The sequence below is a fragment of the Panthera pardus genome, unplaced genomic scaffold, assembly GCF_024362965.1.
Source record: "Panthera pardus isolate Hobbes unplaced genomic scaffold, ASM2436296v1 HiC_scaffold_20, whole genome shotgun sequence".
NCBI lineage: Eukaryota > Metazoa > Chordata > Mammalia > Carnivora > Felidae > Panthera > Panthera pardus.
This window is the reverse complement of record NW_026526766.1, coordinates 12,890,317-12,900,885: the sequence shown is the minus strand read 5'-3', so window position 1 is coordinate 12,900,885 and position 10,569 is coordinate 12,890,317. Positions and strand designations below refer to the sequence as shown.

General features: G+C 46.2%; 2 long non-coding RNA genes across 4 annotated transcripts in view; one reads left to right on the top strand and one right to left on the bottom strand.

Moving 5' to 3' along the window:
• The first annotated feature begins 3,471 nt into the window (after positions 1-3,471).
• LOC128778558 (uncharacterized) lies at positions 3,472-6,165 on the top strand. The gene is made up of 3 exons (XR_008424144.1): positions 3,472-4,110; positions 4,695-4,826; positions 5,720-6,165. It is a non-coding gene; the product is annotated as an uncharacterized LOC128778558 (long non-coding RNA).
• A 352-nt stretch (positions 6,166-6,517) lies between these two features.
• Positions 6,518-10,569, bottom strand: part of LOC109275411 (uncharacterized) — a 31,127-nt gene continuing 27,075 nt past the window's right edge. The window contains exons 4-5 of one of the 3 annotated variants that reach the window (XR_002084124.2): positions 9,957-10,235; positions 6,518-6,718 (exon numbers count right to left, since the gene is read on the bottom strand). This is a non-coding gene — a long non-coding RNA (uncharacterized LOC109275411). Of the gene's footprint in view, positions 6,719-6,950; positions 7,095-7,684; positions 8,241-9,956; positions 10,236-10,569 lie in introns of those variants that run through there. The other 2 variants (XR_008424143.1, XR_002084126.2) reach the window with 2 other exon arrangements.

The following is a 10,569-nucleotide window of genomic DNA, read 5'->3' as shown; positions in this document are numbered from 1 at the left end:
GTTTGCACAGTTATTGACTTAGTAACGTCTGTTGAGCACCAACACCTAGCACTGTGCTCTGTGCGAGGCACTGCACCAGACAATGAGGCAACAAGAGCCTTGGAGATACTTGCCCACCTTTCAACGGAGCATAGTTTACACAGGGCTGTGGCAGAGCCCTGGGGCTGGATGAATGCTTCCTCATAGCCTCCCTTTTTCATGCTCAAGCGCCTTCCTTGGGTTCCACACCATCTCTCTGGCTGTCCCGAGCCATCCCAGAGAGAAAGAAGCTTCTGGGGAGTAGGGATTGGCCGGGAACAGCCCTGATGCAAGACATTTCTCGGGACTGCCCTTCTAGAATGTAAACAGCCTTTCTCACTTCAGGACTGGAGCTCCTGCCAAGACTTTGAAAAACAAGTTACACAAGCACCTTTGGAGAGGTTGGACGTGCTACATCACGGCGGCTGCTATGTGGGGAGGCGGGGGGAGGGGGGTGTGGTGTAGACAGTGTAGACAGAGGTAGCCCCATGGAACTCAGGGGCAATACATAAACCTAAAAACACAAGGCTTGCCAGGCTAGGAGTTCAGGAAACACAAGCCCTCAGGTACCACACCAAGCCCCAACCTGTGGAAGGAGTCAGCCATTGATAAATTCACAGACATCCCTGCTACCATCACAGATACGATCCCAGAGTTCAGTGGAAGAATCATCTGCCTTTAGAGCCAGGGCCCAGGCTGAGGTGGGGCTCTCCTGGAGCTGGTCACCGTGACATCCTACATTCTTTCTCCCCCATGAAGATCACCTCCCTGACTAGACCCACCACATGGAGGGCCCTGTTTAAAATTTCGGCAGCAGGCAACCTGTCGCAAAAGTGCTACCCCCCCCCCCGCCTCCATTGGAGTCCTTTGCCAAAAGCAACTGCCAACTCTAGCCAGTTGCAAATGGAATTTCTCAGAATACCAGAGTGTGCATGGGGCAGTAAAAGCAAAACCCTAGGGATCTGAGGTAGACCAAGCTAAATAAATTCGAGGACTAGGCAATTGACCAAGATCTCAGAGGGAGGAAATGAAGGGAAGTTGTTCCCAGAGAATTAGGCAAGATTTCATACAACCCACACACATTTGATGGGAGAAGAGCCTAAGAGAATGACGTTGGTCGCCCATTCATTATGTGCCAAGCACTTTACATACATTCCCTCATTTAATCCCCACAATAATTCTATACAGCAGCTAGTGGTGTTATTTCGGACTCACACAGCTTCAGTAATGAGCCCACCGTCATGCAGCCAAGTACCTGGCAGAGTACTTAAACCCAAGCCTCTCCAGCATAGGAGCCCAGGTTCCTATCATTGCGCTATTCTGCCTCCTCGCGTGTAAGGATCTTATTAGAATACTGTTGGAATCATGTTGCACATTTATTTAGGATTTACAGAGGGCAAAGTCTCAAGTAGAAGTCTTGACATCAAGCCCCACCTTCCAGTCTCATGTATTTACCTCCTCTCAGTATGTATACTCAATCAGCAATGGTTATTGAGCTTCCAGGGGACATTGTGCTATGTTCTCTGGGGGATAGAAGGGTCAGTTATGCATGGGTGCTGCCTTCAAGGAACTTACAGTCTGTCTGGATAGGGTGGGTTGTGCTATAATAATACTTTATGTTATTAATTATTCAAATCACCTCTAAAGCTAATGTTGTGATATAACACAACAAAGGTCTACTTCTCGCTCACGTCGTGTTTCCATTATGAATCTGCTGGACACTTCCTTACTCAAGAACCCATGCTGATAAACAATCCACCAGATATCTCTAACACTGCCAGTCACTATGTCAGGAGAAAGACAGAGTGATTGATCACTCACCAGCTCTTAACGCTTCTTCCTCTGAAAGCTTCCTCCACAAAGGGGGCTCATGTCAATTCTGCTTACATTTCATTGGGCAAAGCAAATTAAATACGCTCACATAACCACATAACTTGAAGGGGTTAGATAAGCACACACCTACCCCAAGCCTGGAACTGGGGCAGGGGAGGAAACCCTTGAAATTTTAGTAAATAGATCTAATCATGACCACATTCTGGGAAGAAGAATGATCTCAAAACCTCCCACTTCAAAATTCCACAATAATGTACGTCTGGATGATTAAGTGCATCAGAGTGGATGCATTCAAGGTTTATATGTTGAGGACTCAAGAGAGTGAATTATACCTGGCTGGGAGACCTCAGTGAGATGTCCTGAGGAAGGCTGGGTATTGAGCCTTTAGGAGTAGGAAGGACTTGAATGGACCTACAAGACTAGACCAACTGCATTCACCTTGGCCTTCAATATGGTGAAGGTACCCCACCACCAACCGCTCTCATCAATGACATAGGCTATTCCAGGCCTTGGAGACACAACCCAAATGAACACCTGAAGGCAAGGTTATTGTGTACGCATGGGGGCCTTGAGGAGAGAGGGCCCATCCAGCTGAGCGGAGTTCTAGAGTCAGAGAGAAGTGACAGTTGGCCAGAGCATGAGTTGAGAAAGTAGAAGAAAGTTTGAGCAGAAGAAAGTCATGATCACAATGGATCTTGAGGGATTTTAATCTGTGGCTATATTCTTTTATTCTTTCATTCACAAATATTTTAAATACTTTACATGGGAGACACAGAAGTGTATAAGGCTCGATTCCTACCATCAAGTTGTGCCAGGTTTTAGCAGAAAGAGAAGAAATATATATATTTTTTTACCTTTGCCTTTTAAGAGAGATCTCAAAGAGCTAGTCTGTTGAGAGGAACTAAAATTTCAAGGATGCAAAGGATTTTGAGGATTCCTCCTTTATGCAGGAGAAAGGGTTATAAGGGCTAAATTGCTAAATGGAATAGAGGTGACAGTGAGGCATCCAGGGTGGAAGGAGGTCAGAAGACAGTGGAGGATGGAGGAGAGAGAGGAGAGAAGGCCACTGGTAATAAGAGGAAAGGCTTTGGAGGCACCTGATGGCTCAGTGGGTTAAGCATCTGATTCTTGACTTTGACTTAGGTCATGATCTCACTGTTGGTGAGATTGAGCCCTGTGTCGGGCTCTATGCTGACAGCACAGAGACTACTTGGGATTCTCTCTCCCTCTCTCTCTGCTCCTCCCCAATGCACGTACGCTCGCTCTCTCTCTCAAAAATAAGTAAACATTAAAAAAAAAACGAGAAAGGCTTTGGGAATGGTGGTGATTTTTATGAAGTTTGGCCGCATTCTGTTCAATGTCTCTCCTTTTCTCCCTTTTGAACATTTGAGTAAAATACACATTACTCAAAATGCTCTGGGAAGAGACTTGAGAGGTCACAAGGGGGCAACTGGATGGCAATGAAGTATTGATTATGGCCTCAGAGGGTACAGAGTATGAGCAGGGACTTCCCAAGAGAGCCCAGACCTGTTTATGTTAAATAGATATGTGCAGTTGCATTTGTATGGGCCCAAAAATGGCAGTTTTAGGAGAAGGACAATTTGTCGAGAAAAGCTTCATAAAGGAAATTACAAGTTTTCCTAGTACTGGGTATTAAAATATCTGAAAGTGCCCTCAGCCCACCTGGATTAATGGAAAGCATTGCAGGCCAAGCACGAAGGAAAGCACGTGTAAAGGCACTGGGGTATAGAGCAGCCTGGTTTATTTGAGCTCCTCTGAGCAAACACTGATGGGCAGGATTATGAGGGATAAAGTCAAAAGGAGCAAGTTCAGTAATCTAATCCAGTAATCAGGGTTTGTAGAAATAAGGACATGTGTTTACCTTCAGAATTATTTACTCAGCATTTACTGACTCTCAAATACCTGCCAGCTTTTACAAAAGTAACTTGTTCTGATTTGGCAAAAACCTGGGAAACTCGTGATTTCTTATTTTATTGCCTATTGATAAGAAACCTGACGGGTCCAGTGGTGAACTTGTCCAAGGATATCCTGCCTTATTTATACTCATCACTCATGTACAGCATGCCAATATTTACCTTTCTGCTGAACACCACCTCTCCATGCACACTGGAGAGAACGTGTCAAGATCCTTCAGGTCCTGTGTCCCGGGAGGTGAAGGATTGCCTGAGACAGCAGCCCACAGCAGCAGAAAGCTGGCAACTATTAAAACACACTTCTTGACTTACAGTCACCTGTCAGGTAGGAAAATCTATCCTCGCTGATCAGAGCAGAAAGTACCCTGAGCGTGGGTATGAGTGTATGTGTGTGCCCAGGTATATTTTAACTATCCACCTGGGACATCTCTAAATCGGCATTCATTTCAATAATCTCATACATTCATATAGCACCTTTCTCCACAAATGCTTCCAAAGCAGTTTGTAAATTTTATATAGCTGGCGAATCAGCATTGCTGGAATAGAAGGGAAATAGAACCTTATCAGCTTCCTAATGAGGACTTGGGACTAAGTGTACTTTGGAGGAGAAGTACAGGGATCCAAGAATGTGTATTTTATTCACAATGTGTGTGTATTTAAATGGCATTATAGTTCATTAAAATAGTATTCAAATTTCCTCCTAATAATCCATTCAAATTTTACCCAGGCTTCAAGGCTCACCTCTGGATTCAACTCTATAGTTGATGCTAAATTTCGGTCCCCCGGAGCAAAGTAATGTCACCTTGCCCTGGATATTGTGCTTCCCTAAATACCCAGAAGAACAGATGTGGGTGAGAGGTCTTGTATCACCCCTGGGGGTTATACATTATGCATTTCTTGCCCATGCAGAGGCTGAGATGTATCTGGAAGGCCAGTGAGTGCCTGTGAGAAAATTGAAGGAACTTCAAATCATTCGTTCAGAAAAAATTTATTGAGCAATTACTATGTTCTAGAAACTTTGCTTGAGTGCTGGGGATACAGGTGAGGGCGCTAAGAGATGGGGCCCCTGACCTCCTGGAGGCAGCAGAGGAAATGGTCGTTGGTGAAATAGTCAAACAAAGTGACCATGGAGATTTGTACTATATAGGATGATTCTGAGAACATTAGCAGAGGACTTCCCATGGCTGGGGAGTCCAGAAAGGCTGCCTGAGATCGTGAAGTTCAGGTTCTCATCTGAAGGATGAGTAGGAGCTAACTGGAGGTGTGTGTGTGTGTGTGTGTGTGTGTGTGTGTGTGTGTGTGTGTGTGCGCGCGCGCGCGTGTGTGTGTGCGCGTGTGTGTGTGTGTGTGTGTGTGTGTGAGAGAGAGAGAGACAGAAGGGGGGGAGAGAGAGAGAGAAAGAGACACTCAGTTTCCTTATTTGTAAAACAACTGTAGTAACAGTGCTTTGTCTAAGTTTGGGGTCCCCAGAAACAGACTCAGGTGGACATGATGTATTAGGAAGTGGTCCAGAAAGCACAGCTCCAGAAGCTGAGGAGTGTGGGACGGCGAAGGGAGGGAGGCCCAGCAACACTGAGTCACGCAAAATACCGTGAACTGGGGAGACAAAGCAGGTGACATGGGAATCTGGGGCGCTTGTCCCTGCCCTGTTTGGTTACCTGGAAGTCCCAGGCACTTCTGCTCTCCGGGCTGGGATGCAAAGTGGTTTGCGTAGCTCGAGGGCTATTGCCCAACGTGGAGCCACCGCCACACCGGCAGCTGGGGACACACAGCTTGCAGCGATAAGTGTGCAGGGATATGGAAAAGGGACAGAATGGATGCGGGCAGAGACTAAAGGCATTTGCTTCGTAGGATATGGTGGGTATAAGGAACGGAGCTAGGTGCATAATGAGAGCTCAATAAATATTAACTCTCATTATAATTCGTATTTACAGGCTACACAACTGACATAGCTTAGTAGCGATTCCACTTTACCCGGTAATCTCTGCCTGACTCCAGTCCTGCCACCTGCCACTCCCTGCTGGGTCTCCTGAGGCAAGCACACATAGAAACACAGCAATAGATGTTTATGTTTCCCGGGATTGTCACATTTTGCTGAGCTCATAACAGAACCGAACAAATAGCCCTGCCATCCTCTGTTAATACGTCTTGTCGTTCACCGAGGGCTTCACTCCCCATTCTCCTGGGCTCCTGCCGCTCAGAAATTCGTGTGCCTGGCTGCTTCTCCAACGTGATCTGGACTAACCTGATGCAGTTCCCAGGCCTACCCTTCCTGGGCACGTTGATAGAATTTTTAGACCAGAGGGACTTCCTCGATCTGCTCATCTCACTGAGTGATACGCCGCACGATTGCTTGCTGCTCCAAAAATCAGCATTTTAAATAAAAAAGGAATGAACTAAGGACATATGAACAAGAGTGAATCTCAAAAGCATTATCCTGGGTGAAATAGCCAGACACAGAAGAACACTATGGTGTGATTCCATTTATTGGAAATTCTGAAACAGGCAACCTGAATCTCTGGTGACAGAAAGTGGGTCAGTGGTTGCCTGGGGCTGGGGCTGGGGTAACTACAAAAAGCCCTAAGGGAGCTTTGGGGGTTGCAAATGTTCGTGTCTTGGATGGGTAGGTAGCGGCATCCGTATACACAGTTGTCAGAACTCGTAGAATGGTACGCTTAAAACGAGTGCGTTTTATCGCGTGTAAATCATTCCTGAAGAAACACATTTTAAAATTAAGCAAATAGGCATTTTATTGCCCAACCAAGAGATCAAAAGCAGATCCAAGACTAATCGCAGGCCACTCTGTCCCTCTGGCGAGACGCACAGAATCCTTTGTACCGTTCCGCATCTCACACACCCTATTTTTTTTTCTTTTGGCAAGAAGTTGGTCTTTATCATTTGCACGAATGGAGGGGAACAATGGTCTGGATGATCTAGAAAGAGAAAATGCAGAAGTCATTTACATCCGGGGGCTCTGGAACAGGGTTTGGTTGCCTATCTGGTATTTGAAGAGAGATGTGCCTGCTTGACATCCCTAAAATTCACTACAAATGAAATCATGAAGTTCCCTACAAAGACCTGAATTGTTGGAATCTTGGGAGCACTTCACTTCCCTCCCCACAACCCCACACCCGCCCCCGCCTGACCCCACCTCTCCCTTCTCCTTCCAAGCAGGAAATGCAATGCTTCCCCTGTCCCAGACCTTCCCTCCAGCTGGTGGTCTTGGTCCCTGCTTCTGCCCCTAGGAGATTTGGTGCCTCCGTGCTAACAAGCAGCTCAGCGTAAACAGAGGGAGTTGAGATACTCAAGCTATTGAAAAAAAGACTCGTAAATAGGGAGAACAAACTGAGGGTCAAGGGAGGGATGGTGGCAGGGGGGATGGGCTAAATGGGTAAGGGGCACTAAGGAATCTACTCCTGAAATCATTGTTGCACCATATGCTAACTAATTTGGATGTAAATTTTAAAAAATAGAAAATAAAGTTAATAAAAAAAAGACTTGAAAAAGTGTTCTTGCAAATCAAGCTGAGTCACCTCCTCGCAGATAAATGAGAAAAGGTTCTATGAAAATTAGTTTCTTGGATTTGGGGTGCAGCCTAGCTGGATTTGGCCCCAGGAAGCCTGTGCTGACACACCCACACTCCCAAGCCCTGCCCGTCCCGACCCTGGGTCCGCTGTCTCTGCTCTCTGCACCTCGCCTCTCCTCCCGCACCCTGGACTTTATCCTTTGCGGCTCTCACCACGTGGAGAGGGCAAATGCCTGTTTACCAGTCTGTGTCCTGGGCCTGACTGAAAGCTCTTTGAAAGCGGTGTCCCCTGAGGTCACCACTGTATACCCAGCTGCTTGAACAGTGCCCAGGCTCCTAGTAGGTGCTTACTTAATAAATAGTTGTTGAGTGGTTATGATTCTGAACACACCACAACAGAGTTTATTTAAGGTTTTGCAAAGCAACTGCACAAACAGGAAAACCCTGGCACTTCCAAAGGGGACTCCACCCAAACAAAGCTCCAGCAGGAAATACCAAAAAGTCAGTATCTAGCACAGAAATCACTGTGTGCGTTTCAGGGCAAACTCTGGTGAGCTGATGTCTGAGAGGCAATGGAACTGTCTGGAAAATCCAAGGCTTTAGGAACTCTCCAAAAGAGTTGTCCTCCAGGGGCGCCTGGTAAGCTCTATCCGTTAAGCCTGCCTCAGTGGTTAAGCGTCCGACTCTTGATTGCAGCTCAGGTCATGATCTCAGAGTTCGTGAGATCGAGCCCCACACTGTGCTCCACGCTGACTGCAGAGCCTGCTTTGGATCCTCTCTCTCCCTCCCCTATTCATACACCCATACTTGCTCACTCTCTCTCGAAATAGATAAATAAGCTTAAAAAAGGAAAATTGTCCTCCAAAGCAGGTGACAGCCTACAGGTGGGGGTGGAGGGAAGGGAGGGGAAGTGCTTGAATGAGTAGGAACTGAAAAGCAGAAAATACAAGGGAACAAGGTAAATACTTAAGCAACCCAGATTAAGCATCTTGAGTCAGATCTTTCTAGCACAGAGTTGTAGCAAACACAAAATCTTCTCTAAATGTGTCCCTACCTAACCACAACCCAAGCACAGGGGTTTATAAATAATATGTGCCAGTACATTCAATAAATATTTATCATGCCTTCTGTAGGAGAGGCCAGGTGAGAGAACCAAACATGAATCATAGGGGAGCTCTCCGGATGGAATTCATCTGGTAAATACTTGACAACTTAAACAGAAAGGCTCAGATGTCATTTTCTGGTTTATCCAGTTCCATAGCATTTGACCTGTCCCATCCTTAGGCAGCAGTTTCTCTGGAGCTCACAGGTGAATTCTCTTGCCAAAGCTGGCAAGCCATGGAGAAGGGTCCGTGGCTGGTGCACCACTGTGTGTGTCCGTCACATCACCCAATGGGAGTGCCAAGCACGGTTACACCTATAGCTACCTTTCTTTTAAAGGGTGCAAAAATCGACTACAGTTACCGCTATCATTCTTTTATTTGATGAGGTAGGCAATGCATTCAGTTGAAATGTGTGGATCTCTATCCTTTGCCAGTTGCATAGTTTACCACTCTCCAGGGTGTGGGGACTACCCAATCTCCTGTGTCTTCAAACGTTCCCACCTTCTCCCTCCCATCATATCTCCCTCTGGCTACCTACACATCATAGGCTGTTTGTTCAGAGCACACACCTATGGAAGGACTGAGAGAGCCAGTACAGCACAGCCTCTACCCTACTAGCTGCGGTGAAACTCAGGCAGTGAAGCGGGACCACACCATTCCAGGTCACACAGCCAGTGATGTGGTCAGAAGAAGGACCAGGTCCTAAACTTCTTGCCATCCACATACTGTCTTTCCAAGGAATTTAAATCCCCAGTTGGAAGAGAGGCGTGATTCAAAGAGCTAACCTTGGGACTCCTGGGTAGCTCAGTCATTTCAGCGTCCAACTCTTGGTTTGGGCTCAGGTCATGATCTCACGGTTCAGTTCATGAGATCGAGCCCCACCTGGGGCTCAGGGCTTATAGCACGGAGCCTGCTTGCCAGCTTGAGATTCTCTCTTTCCCTCTTTCACTGCCCTCCCCCACACCCGCATGAGCACACTCTCTATCTCTCTCTCAAAATAAATAAAAATTAAAAAAAAAAGCTAACCTTGAGTGAGGACAGCAGAAATATGGAAACAGTCCCTTCCTTGTCTTTACTGACTTTGAATTTAAAGGCTACTGGGGAAAATTTGTTCTATTATATGTAGCAAATGTATGTGTATACACACGTTTCTATGTGCATATATGTATCCCTCTGCAGCATTAAATCCTAAGGCGAGTGTGCACAGCATTATTGTATATTATTATATATATTATATATAGCATTGTTGCATTTATTTGGCATAGATATGCATATATGTGTATATATTTTATATATGTATGTATATATTTTATATACATATGTATATATTATATATAGGCATATATGTATTCAGACATGGCCTAGTGCTTTGGCCTTTCAGCCAAATCAGCCCCACTCCCCCCTCCCACCCCCCCCCCCACACACACACCCAAACACTAGACCTCAGCTGTTGATATTTGAGGGTGTCCCTTCCTCACCCAAGTTTGGAACCGACTGAGAGAAAGTCACAGGAGTCAGACAGAAGGAGATGAAGGTAACAACCTTATTGCTTCTGTAAGTTGAATGTGTTTCCCCCAAATTCACATGTTGAAACTCTTATCCCTGGCGTGATGGTATTTGGAGATGAGGCCTTTGGGAGGTGAGGCAGAGCCCTCATGATGGGTTGGTTGGTGCCTTTGTAAGAAGAGACACAAGAGAGCTCTCTGCCCTCCACTATGTGAGGACACAGCGAGCAGACGGCCAGCTACAAGCCAGGAAGAGGGCCCCCATCAGAAGCCAACCATGCTGGACCCTGATTTTGGGCTTTCCCAGCCTCCAGACCTGTAAGAAGTAAATGTTTGTTGTTTAAGCCATCCAGTTTATGATATTTTTGTTATAGAAGCCTTCACTGACTAAGACATCACCCAAAAGGTTGGGTGGGAAGATGTGGCTTAGTGATGTAGCAAAAATGAGCTTTCTAATGCTGGATTCCAGAATTAGGCCAACTTACCCACCCAGTGATGGGCAGCACTGAATGATTACAAGGCCCTCAACAGAGGCAAAGTCTGCTCTATATAGAGGATGCCTTGGGAGAGCAGAACGGGAGCTCTCTGCTGGCAGGTCAGTCCCGAAAGAGGGAAAAACTGAGCCAGAACTCAATCCCCTCTTTCAAATT